The 9,604-nt window shown below is 43.1% G+C and overlaps 1 pseudogene; it reads left to right on the forward strand.

The window, feature by feature from the left end:
* The first annotated feature begins 771 nt into the window (after nucleotides 1–771).
* Nucleotides 772–856, forward strand: LOC132992723 (U5 spliceosomal RNA; annotated as a pseudogene).
* Nucleotides 857–9,604: the final 8,748 nt, after the last annotated feature.

The raw sequence follows: 9,604 nt of genomic DNA on the forward strand, positions 1-9,604 counted from the left end.
GATTGGCAGTTTTGGAAATGCATGGCAAAGGGAGATGGCAAATAACTTAAATGGTACAACAAGACTATTTATCATTTATGAGAAGTGAATTGCATGACCTGCGTTTTTAAATAACTGCTACTTTCATCAGTTAAACCTTGCTGAACAGAATCTGAAGAAAAAGTATGGTCTTAAAAGATTACGTTAAATTTAATGCAAATTTAAATGAAATGTTTTACATTTAATTATGCTTTCATTTTGGAGTATGACAATCTTTACAGTGTGGGCTGTCAATCTGTATTCCTAAATTTTATTTATTATAAAATGTAAAAGATAGTGTTGGGAATACAATGCAATTCCATGGAGTGGTTTTTAATGATACAACTGTATGCAGAATAATGTAGGCACTAAGTTGTACCATTCATACTGCATAATGTCAAGGTTTTGAGGTTAATCTAATGTCGGTCATAAGCAGTTTTAGCACGGAAATCATGAAAATGACAAATGCAGACATGATTCCACCCTGTCTTTATGCAGACTGACACAAAGCTGTCATATCCCAACTCTCCTTTTCGACTGGCTTCCTTATTGTGCCTTACTTCAAAGACTGTCTGGCTCACAGGGTTTACACATAATGGCTGGCACACCAAATTCCATTTTTACTACATCTCTATTAAGTGGTAGCCCTGTGAGATTAAATGTCTCTTTTTTCTTATTGAGATCTGCAGCTGTAAAAGTCAGACACCAACTATTATGATAAAAGATGCACATATGTACATGTACATTAATAACTTGCTCGAGTTTCTCTTCATAACCTACAAGTCTTACCCTTTTACTAAAGACTTCCGTGGAGAGGTACACTATTGAGTTATATAGGGGTGTACTAAAGTATGGAAGTTGGTCTGGTTGCTGGAGATGTGCCAGGTCACTTCCCGAGTACTGCCGAGGTACTCTTGAGGAAGGCATCTATCAGCCAGAAATTCTAATAATAGTTATTTTTCCAGCATGAATGGGCTCGTTATCTAATTCCTCTACCTTGGTGTCATGCTCTACAAATATGCCATGCGATTTCAAAGTTTTTCAACAGATTGAAATCATACTGGGGATGCACAATTAATTGCACTGTTACTGCTATGAGGATTTTCCATAATCAAATTATGAAAGTCTGAATTTATTTTAAAATGAATAAATTCATTTTAATTAATTAGTTAATTTATAAAAATGCTCACATGATACCTTGATGGACACCTGAGTTTAATGACCATACCGTTACAAAAAATGTTGTTCAAATAAATGAAGCTGAAGCTAGATAAAACTCAAAGCAGCTCTTGACAAATTCATGTAAACAAGATCATCACTTAGAAATGGACCATTTTCAAGTGATTAAATGCCCGGAAACGTCAATGCAGAAAAAGAACTTAACGCAGATTGGAAGTGCTTTGTTTGTTTTTTAAACTATGTAACAGCCAGAATATCATTGTAATACATAAGCACCACAAGGTAGTGCCTCTGTTATGTTTTAGGTTTACGTTAGAGAAAGTTGTTCCACTCTGACAGCCATCTTGCTGGCATGTAAGCCTGCGAGAGCAAACGCTATTCATAGATGAGTTGGTGCAGGTTAAGTCTATATTTACTGCTAAGGTATAAGCGAATATAGTACATAGAAACTTAGCATTTTATGGTAATGTTAATATTATAGGATTAAGTGCCATGTGGCACTCTGTGACTCTCTGCACAGCTCCAGGTTGTCATCATCTACAGAGACCACATGAAATCCTACAAGGAAGCTCTCTCACACACCAAGACTCAATACTTCTCCTCCCTCATCGGCAACAGGCAAAACCACACCAGAATGCTATTCTCAACCATAAATCGCCTACTCCGCCCCATTGACCCCCCTCACCCTTCAGATGCAACATGGCTGTCCCAACTGTCACTGAAAACAACCACATCGTCTAAATATACCGCACAACCCTCCAAATCCCCCACTCCTATATTCATCAAATGCTGAAAAGTTGCGGGATCATTGCGCAAACCAAAAGGCATAACCTTATACAGGAACGGGCCAGACGGAGTGATAAATGCAGACATTTCTTGTGCTCTTTTACACATAGACACCTGCCAGTACCCCTTAAGCAAGTCAAATTTCCTCACAAACGTCGCTGCTCTGACCTGGTCAATGCAGTCATCCATTCTGGGAAGTGGTGAAGTGTCTGACAGATCTGGAAATTAGGTCAGCTCTGTTTCTTATTAAGAATGTGCAAAACGACAGTTTGTAGTAATTATATTTGAGACCGGTAATGTTCTTTGAGTTGCCAGGAAATGCCTAAATCTAAGATGGGATCCCCCACAGTGGAATGTGAACAAAGGTACCCCTGTGTCCAGAGAGATACCCAAGAACAAGAAACAGATGTCCTCATGTGCCCTGTGACATTATGTATAAATAGCACTCTCAATGTATGTTCGAGAGAGATCATTATTGGCTTCTTGACTCTCCTGAGCAGACGTGTTCAGTGATTCTGCAACTTGTTAATAAATAATTCTGTTTAAAAGCAAGTCAGTCTCAACGGCAAATTTCTTCATCATCAAACATATCATCAACAACGGAAATCCACATCAGTGGTAACGCCTCAGGCTAGGTGACAGTACAGTACTGACCTTGTGAAAATAAGAACAAAACCTGGGAGAGTTATCAGACTTAGGGACAAGCAAGCATGGGGAAGCCCAGCTAGATAATGACTGCTTAGCTATATTGATTTCTAGCATGTTCCTCACTTCAGCATCTAAACACTTACACTTATAAGCAGGTAAGCACGATAGAGCCGCTGCCTGCTTTGCATCCCCTACCAATATGTCATGCTCTAACAAGTGCGTTTGGGAAGGAGTGTCACCAAACAACTCCAGGAAACTGCGAATAAGCCCAGCCAATTTATCCTGTTCAGAGACATTCAAATGGCTCAACAAACTGAAGTTCTTAAGAGCTTCTGTATTTTTAAGACGACCACATAATGCTGAATCAAAAATGTCACACCCCTCCCTCTCCTCCCCTACCACAGACCAAGTTAGGAACTAGGTTAGGAACAAACCTCCCCCACAAATGAATGTGGAACTACAGAACAGATATTCCCCTCTGTTGCAGAGCCCTGGATCTTCATCTGGTTCTCCATCCTCAGACACCAGGGTAAGGACTGAAAACAGTAAGTATCAAAAAGTAAAAGGCTACAGGGAAAGCTAAAGCCTGGGCTTGAAACTCTGATTGTGGGTGACTTTGCTGTTAAAGATGTACAAAGGATGTGCGGTAAAAACACAGAAGTACTGTGTTTTCCCAGAGATATGGTCTCTGATTTAACAGAAAGGATCCTGCATATTGTGGCCCGACTGTGTAGAATGTCATACTGCACATTGGGTCAAATGATGTCACAAAACAACAATCTGAAGTCTTGAAACAGGACTTCACTGGTCTGCTGAAGATGGTCAGCCCCTTGGATGTGGATGTGTTTATCAGTGGCCCCATACCACCAGTCAGAAGAGCAGAGGAGAGATTCAGCAGGTTGTTGGCACTGAATAACTGACTTACAACTGCATGTAATGCCCATTCAGTGAATTTTATTAACAATTTTAACATTTTCTGGGAACGCAGACATCTTTTTAAGGCAGATGGATTTTGCCTGAACATGTCAGGGGTGAAACTGTTCACCTCTAACCTATTTTACTCCCTGCCTCAACCATCAGTTCTCTCTGCCAAGGACAAGAGACAAAAGAAAACAGCTTTCAAGAAATACAAAACACAGCAGGATGACAGCCTTCGTCAAGAATCACGTCTGCCAGTATCTGAGGAGAGACCTAAAGAGGAGAGACATTGGAACCAAGAGGAGGGCTCTCCATCCACCTTCGACCCCCTCACCAACACCTGTGAAGTCTCACCGCCCTTGCCCCCTTGAACTCCGATCAGATCATCATCTTCCTCCCTAATCACCCTATGTCCCTCCTCCCCCCACCTGGAGTTCACTGACCAGATGAAGGAGCTGGTCAATGCTGGATTAAAAAGTACCCCCCGCCCTTCTCCCTTCTCCCTTTTTCTCTTCCATAAACACCCGATGGCGCCCACCATCGCCCATTCCGACACAGCTCTCACCCCCCCCTGTCCGATCCGCGGGTGCGTCATGTTTTGTCTCCTCAGCTTGATAAGGATGAAATGCAGAACATTCAGAGGTCAAACTGATGTGTTTTGGGTCCAGGCTGCAAGGATATCAGCAGTCATGACTCTCGCCAGGATAAGCTCAGGCCCTGCACGTCAGTAGATTCCAAAGTCAAAGTCAAAGTCAACTTTATTGTCAATTTCAAAATATGCCAGACATACAGTGGAATCGAAATTGCGTTTGTCTCCGACCCGCGGTGCAATACAACCAAAATGAGGTAAAAAGATAAAAATAAAATGAGGTAAAAATAAGATAAATAATATTTACAGTAATAAATTCTAAATTGTGCAAAATGGTAAATAAAATAAATAAAATAAAATTTTAAGAAAAAGTAAACTTGTGCAATATGTGCAGTGTGCATTAAACGGATTGATAATTAGTTATTATTCCAGAGTTCTTGGTGGCAAACGGGAGGGGGTTTCAACATCCAGTGTTCGTGGGGGCAGAGGGGGGGGAAGGAAGAGAGGGGAGAGAGTTAAGCTTCCTGACAGCTTGGTGGAAGAAGCTGTTTCCCAGTCTGGTGGAGCCGGCCCGCAGGCTGTGGTACCGTCTCCCCGATGGCAGGAGGCTGAAGAGGCTGTGTGAGGGGTGGGTGGGGTCACACACAATGCTGGTTGCTTTGTGGGTGAGGCGGATACCGTAGAGGTCCAGAAGAGAGGGGAGTGGGACACCGATAAGCAGCCTTCACTGTGCGCTGCAGGGTCTTGCGGTTGGCAGCAGTGCAGCTCCCAAGCCACACAGTGATGCAGCTGGTCAGGATGCTCTCGATGGTGCCTCTGTAGAAGGAGCACATGATGGTTGGGGGGGCTCGTGCTCTCTTCAGCTTGCGGAGGAAGTAGAGGCGCTGCTGGGACTTCTTGGCCAGTGATGTGGTGTTGGTTGTCCAGGAGAGATCCTCACTGATGTGAACCCCCAGGAACTTGGTGCTGCTCACTCTCGCCACAGCAGCACCGTCGATGGTCAGTGGGGGTTTAGGAGTGGGGACTCTCCGGAAGTCGACAACAACCTCCTTGGTCTTGTCGACGTTCAGGAAGAGGTTGTTGTCTCTGCACCATGTGGCCAGTTGGCTGACCTCCATCCTGTAGTGCGTCCCATCATTGTTGAAGATGAGACCAACCACTGTTGTGTCGTCCGTGAACTTCACAATGTGGTTGCTGCTGAAGGATGGAGTGCAGTCGTGGGTCAGCAGCGTGAAGAGCAGGGGCTGAGCATACAACCTTGGGGGGCCCCAGTGCTCATGACGGTGGTTTTTGATGTGCTGCCACCGACCCGCACTGTCTGAGGCCTCTCGCTGAGGAAGTCCAGCAGCCAGTTGCACAGGGAAGTGCTGAGCCCCAGCTGGTCCAGTTTGCCGATCAGCTGCTGGAGGGATGATGGTGTTGAATGCTGAACTGAAGTCTATGAACAGCATTCTGACGTATGAGTTTTTGGTGTCCAGGTGGGTGAGGGCTGGGTGAAGAGCAGAACAGATGGCATCCTCGGTGGATCTGTTACCTCGGTATGCAAACTGGTAGGGGTCCAGGGTGGCGGGGAGGGTGGATTTGATGTGGGCCATGACTAACCTTTCAAAGCACTTCATGGCGATGGGGGTCAGTGCAACGGGTCGATAGTCATTGAAAGTGGATGGTGAGGGCTTCTTTGGAACGGGTATGATGGTGGTGGCTTTGAAGCACGACGGAACAACAGCCTGACTCAGAGAAGCGTTGAAAATGTCCGTGAAGACATCTTTGAGCTCCTCTGCACAGTCCTTCAGCACACGGCCAGGAATGTTGTCTGGACCTGCAGCCTTGCGGGTGTTGATCTTGGAGATGGTTCTCTTCACGCTGGCTGCAGTCAGGCACAGGGTCTGGTCGTGGGGAGGGGGGGTGGTCTTCTGTGGGGGCGTGCTGTTGTGTGCTTCAAACCTGGCAAAGAAGCTGTTGAGGTCGTTCAGCAGAGAGGTGTTGCTGTCACAGGTCTGTGGCTTGGGTTTGTAGTCCGTGATGGTCTGGATACCACATCACAGGCTCTGCACGTCTCTGCTGTCCTTGAAGTGACCGGTTATTTTTTGTGTGTAGCTGCGTTTGGCTTCCCTGATGCCACGGGACAGGTTGGCCCTCGCTGTTCTCAGGCAGGCTGCGTCCCCAGCTCTGAAGGCGGTGTTCCTGGCCCTCAGTAGCCCGCGTACCTCTCCTGTCAGCCATGGCTTCTGGATAGCCCGGGTGGTGATGGTTCTGGTGGTGGTGACATCAGCAATGCATTTGCTAATGTAGGAGGTAACAGTGTCAGAATACTCCTCAATGTCTGTGTGGTTGTTGTAGGTGGCTGCCTGCTTAAACATCTCCCAGTCTGTGATTCCAAAATCTCTGCGATGATAGGTAATAGAAGAATAAAGGGGACTCTGCCAAAAAACAAAAGGCAGTTATGTGATTTTGCAAACTTGTCAAACTTAGCATCCATTCCTTTTGAGCCACAACCTGTCCCAAAAACGTTAGCAGATGAAGCTTCTAGGACCCTAAAGCTGGCTCTACTAAACATTAGATCACTGGCAGGGAAATCATTTTTAATCAATGATTTTATTATTGAGAACAAGCTTGATTTTATGTTTTTAACTGAAACTTGGTTAGATCAAAATAACAGTGCAGCTGTTCTTATCGAGTCAACCCCTCCCAACTTCAGTTTTGTAAGCAAGGTTAGAGTGCGTAAGAGAGGAGGAGGAGTTGCAGTTTTGTTTAATGATTCCTTCCAATGTAAGCAATTATCTTTTGGAAATTTTGCTTCTTTTGAATATGTGGCCCTTCAGTCCACCCACAGAGCCATGTTCCTAAATATTTACAGGCCACCTAAAAACTGCAAACTTTTTCGATGATTTCACTGAACTGCTGTCTGTGATCTGTATTGACTTTGACTGTGTTATTATCGTTGGTGATTTTAACATCCATGTTGATAACCCCCAGGACAGAGGGACTAAAGAACTGTTTCACACTCTTGATAGCTTTGGGCTGACTCAGCACGTGACAGAGCCCACACACAACAAAGGGCACACTCTGGACTTAATCATCTCCAAGGGCTTGGACATCTCCAAGGTTGTTGTGTCAGATGTTGCCCTCTCTGATCACTCCTGTGTTTTATTTGAGAGTACTATGTCAGTGTACAAAAGTATTCAAACAAAAGTGATCACAAAACTGTGTATCACTGAAAACACCAGTGAAATATTTAACCAGATTTTCTCTTCCACAGCTGCCCTGTCCTGGGGCTCAGTCAGTGAGTTGGTAGATAACTTCAATTCTAAAATCACAAATGTTATTGATTCCATTGCTCCACTAAGGTGAAGGTTGTCTCTGGTAAGAAACAATCTCCATGGAGAAATTCAACACTGGTAAGAAACGGAAAAAGAGATTGTCAAAAAGCTGAACGCAGGGGGCGTAAAACTAATCTCCAGATTCATTATGACATCTACAAAGAGAGACTTCAGATTTATAAATCACAACTGAGCAATGCAAGGCAATCTTTCTTCTCTGACATCATCACCAGAAACAATAATAATGCCCGTGCCCTGTTTGCTACTGTCGACAGGCTAACAAACCCTCCTGTGTCAGTAGCATCTGAATTTCATTCTACCAGGGCCTGTAATACATTTTCCACCTTCTTTACTGAAAAAATCCAGAAAATTAGACAAACTGTCAGTAACTCATCATCAGGATCAGGATATGTGCTGTGTCCATTTAAAACCAACTTAAGCACCATGACACAATTTAATCAAATCAATCTTAAAAACCTGGAGGACATTATACAACAATTAAATCCCTCCTCCTGCTGTCTTGATATTCTGCAAACAGGTTTTTTCAAAAAAGTTTCCCAAGTCATGGCTCCAGATCTGTTACAAATTGTAAACCTGTCTCTTCTCTCAGGTGTCTTCCCACAGGCCCTGAAAACAGCAGTCATCAAGCCACTATTAAAAAAGAACAATCTAGAAAAGTCAATAATGAACAATTACAGGCTTATATCAAATTTTCCTTTTTTAAGTAAAATAATCAAAAAAGCTGTTTTTCAACAGTTAAATAACTTCTTGACATTGAGTGACTGTTTTGATGTCTTCCCGTCAGGTTTTAGACAAAATCACAGCACTGAGACAGCTCTGGTTAAAGTGTTTAATGACATCCGTTTAAACACAGACAGTGGCAGAACCTCAGTCTTAGTTTTACTTGATCTCAGTGCTGCGTTCGACACAGTTGACCACAATATATTACTCGACCGACTGGAAAACTTGGTGGGAGTTTCTGGCACAGTACTAAACTGGTTTGAATCCTACTTCAAGGACAGGGACTTCTTCGTGTCTATAGGTAACAAAAATTACTTGTGGAGTTCCCCAGGGTTCCATCCTGGGGCCTCTTCTGTTTAACGTCAAGACAATTACAAAATCAGCCTACTATCACCTGAAGAACATATCAAGAATTAGAGGACTTATGTCCCAGCAGGACCTGGAAAAACTTGTCTATGCTTTTATCTTCAGTCGTCTTGATTACTGTAACAGTGTCTTTGCAGGTCTGCCTAAAAAATTAGTCAGACAACTGCAGCTGATCCAGAACGCTGCTGCTAGAGTCCTCACCAAAACCAAGAAAATTGATCACATCAGTCCAGTTCTGAGGTCCTTACACTGGCTCCCAGTCTGTCAGAGAATAGACTTTAAAATCCTGCTGTTGGTTTATAAAGCGCTTAAAGGTTTAGGGCCAAAATACATTAGTGACCTCCTGATTAATTACGAACCATCCAGACCGCTCAGGTCGTCTGGGACAGGTCTGCTCTCTGTCCCCAGAGTCAGAACCAAACACGGAGAAGCAGCGTTCAGTTTCTATGCTCCTTATATCTGGAACAAACTCCCAGAAAACTGCAGGTCTGCTGAAACTCTCAGCTCTTTTAAATCGAGGTTGAAGACACACCTGTTTACAGCTGTCTGTCATTAAACAATTTTAATAAGATTTTAAATTTTAACTCTGTGCACTGTAACTTTTAACTCTTTTTATATTTTTACTTTATTTATTTCAATTAATTTCATTTGAATTATTTTTATTTGAACACATGTTCAGATTTTATAATTTCAGTGATTTTTAAATGTTCTATTTTAATGTTTATTTTCTTTCCTCTGTCATGATGCTTTTGATGTCTTGTGTGAAGCACTTTGAATTGCCTTGTTGTTGAAATGTGCTATATAAATAAACTTGCCTTGCATTAATGACATCAGCCTGGCATCTAGCACCACTGTTAGGAATCTAGGAGTTCTATTTGATCAAGATATGTCCTTTAGCTCTCACATCAGGCAAATTTCAAGAACATCCTATTTTCACCTTCGTAATATATCCAAGATCAGGAATATCCTGTCGCAAAATGATGCAGAAAAACTAGTTCATGCATTTGTTACCTCCAGATTGGATTATTGTAATTCTCTT

This window comes from Labrus mixtus, chromosome 17 (genome assembly GCF_963584025.1).
Source record: "Labrus mixtus chromosome 17, fLabMix1.1, whole genome shotgun sequence".
NCBI lineage: Eukaryota > Metazoa > Chordata > Actinopteri > Labriformes > Labridae > Labrus > Labrus mixtus.